This window comes from Bombina bombina, chromosome 8 (genome assembly GCF_027579735.1).
Source record: "Bombina bombina isolate aBomBom1 chromosome 8, aBomBom1.pri, whole genome shotgun sequence".
Taxonomy (NCBI): Eukaryota; Metazoa; Chordata; class Amphibia; order Anura; family Bombinatoridae; genus Bombina; species Bombina bombina.
Window position 1 is genome coordinate 16,232,642 of NC_069506.1, and position 2,763 is coordinate 16,235,404.

Sequence of the window (2,763 nt, forward strand, 5' to 3'; positions counted from 1 at the left end):
TATGTGAGGTGTGCTACCATGTGGAGTGCTACTGATTATGCGAGGCGTGCTACCACGGGGAATGCTACTGATTATGCGAGGCGTGCTACTACGTGGAATGCTACTGATTATGCAAGGCGTGCTACCATGTGGAGTGCTACTGATTATGCGAGGCGTGCTACCACGTGGAGTGCTACTGAATATGCGAGGCGTGCTACCATGTGGAGTGCTACTGATTATGCGAGGTGTGCTACCATGTGGAGTGCTACTGATTATGCGAGGCGTGCTACCACGGGGAATGCTACTGATTATGCAAGGCGTGCTACTACGTGGAATGCTACTGATTATGCAAGGCGTGCTACCATGTGGAGTGCTACTGATTATGCGAGGCGTGCTACCACGTGGAGTGTTACTGATTATGCAAGGCGTGCTACCATGTGGAGTGCTACTGATTATGCGAGGCGTGCTACCACGTGGAGTGTTACTGATTACGCAAGGCGTGCTACCATGTGGAGTGCTACTGATTATGTGAGGTGTGCTACCACGTGGAGTGCTACTGATTATGCGAGGCGTGCTACCACGTGGAGTGCTACTAATTATGCGAGGCGTGCTACCATGTGGAGTGCTGCTGATTATGCGAGGCTTGCTACCATGAGGAATGCTACTGATTATGCGAGGCGTGCTACTATGTGGAATGCTACTGATTATGCAAGGCGTGCTACCATGTGGAGTGCTACTGATTATGCAAAGCATGCTACCACGTGGAGTGCTACTGATTATGCAAGGTGTGCTACCATGAGGAATGCTACTGATTATGCGAGGCGTGCTACCACGGGGAATGCTACTGATTATGCAAGGCGTGCTACTACGTGGAATGCTACTGATTATGCAAGGCATGCTACCATGTGGAGTGCTACTGATTATGCGAGGCGTGCTACCATGTGGAGTGCTACTGATTATGCGAGGCATGCTACCACAGGGAATGCTACTGATTATGCGAGGCGTGCTACCATGAGGAATGCTACTGATTATGCGAGGCGTGCTACCACGTGGAGTGCTACTAATTATGCGAGGCGTGCTACCATGTGGAGTGCTACTGATTATGTGAGGCGTGCTACCATGAGGAATGCTACTGATTATGCGAGGCGTGCTACCACGGGGAATGCTACTGATTATGCGAGGCGTGCTACTACGTGGAATGCTACTGATTATGAAAGGCGTGCTACCATGTGGAGTGCTACTGATATTGCAAAGTGTGCTACCACGTGGAGTGCAACTGATTATGCGAGGCATGCTACCACGGGGAATGCTACTGATTAGGCGAGGCGTGCTACCACATTGAGTGCTACTGATTATGTGAGGCGTGCTACCATGTGGAGTGCTACTGATTATGCGAGGTGTGCTACCATGTGGAGTGCTACTGATTATGCGAAGCGTGCTACCATGTGGAGTGCTACTGATTATGCGAGGCGTGCTACCATGTGGAGTGCTACTGATTATGCGAGGCGTGCTACCACAGGAAGTGCTACTGATTATGCCAGTCGTGCTTCTATTTGAGCAGAAAAAATGCAAGCACTATAGAAAACCATAGAGTTATATTAAAGCATTTTAGCACTGGCATTTTTGCAGTCAACTTGTTATCTTACTATTTGAATTTAAAGGGGCATTAAACACAAATAGTAAACTATATGATCATGAATCTTCACATATAAGAATCATTTTATAATGAAATCTGCAGCTTTATTTTGGCAAATGCGTATATTATTTATGTTTATTAATTTCACTGATTTCCTGTCCCTCAGAACAAAAGAACCCTTGCTAACCAATCACAAAATAATATTTAGATATAGCACAATCTCAGACTTTAGCACATGTGCAGACTGGGGTAACCTGCCTTCTTGTATTTCCTTAAAGAGACAGTATACACCAATTGTAATATAACTGCATGTAATAGACATTACCTTAAAGAAGAATATACAGATACTGATCTAAAAATCCGGTATAAAACCTTTTAAAAACTTACTTAGAAGCTCCCAGTTTAGCACTGTTGATGAGATTAGTCTGGGACACCCACTAAAAGGGGCTGGGTAAACAAAAAGAGCAGACACTCACCCTTCACCCTTCCCTGTATTTGAAAAGACTGATAACATAAACAGGAGTCTGCAGGAGTCTGTAAACGCGTGTATACATCTGACACTGTGGGGCTTGGTTAGGAGTCTGAAAATCAGCACAATGTTCTTAAAAAATAAGCAAAACTATACATTGTTACAAAAACACTCCCAGATGGGCTATATAAAAGGTTCATCTACAAAACATTTATGCACAGAAAAATCTAGTGTGCAATGTCCCTTTAAAGAGGTTTAGCACTGATTCAGTTTAGTTACTGTTGCAAAAAATGGATTTCTTATTGTTGATGACACCATAGAAGCTTAGGGAGGGAAGGAAAGTAAGCAAAAGCTCACATAAATTGCCTAAAAGTATTAACCCAAGATTCCTAGGGAGAAAGTCATACAAGAATAATTTGTAGTTGTTTTTTACAGCAAAAGTCTGCAAAATAAATAATGAATGCATATTACATAATGTTTCACTTGCAATATTGTAACAATGTATGCTTTATTGAAATGTCAAGTTTAAAGGGACACTGAACCCAATTTTCTTCTTTCATGATACAGTTAGAGCATCTAATTTACTCCTAGTATCAATGTTTCTTCATTCTCTTGCTATCTTTATTTAAAAAGCAAGAATGTAAGTTTAGAAACCGGCCCATTTTTGGTTCACAACCTG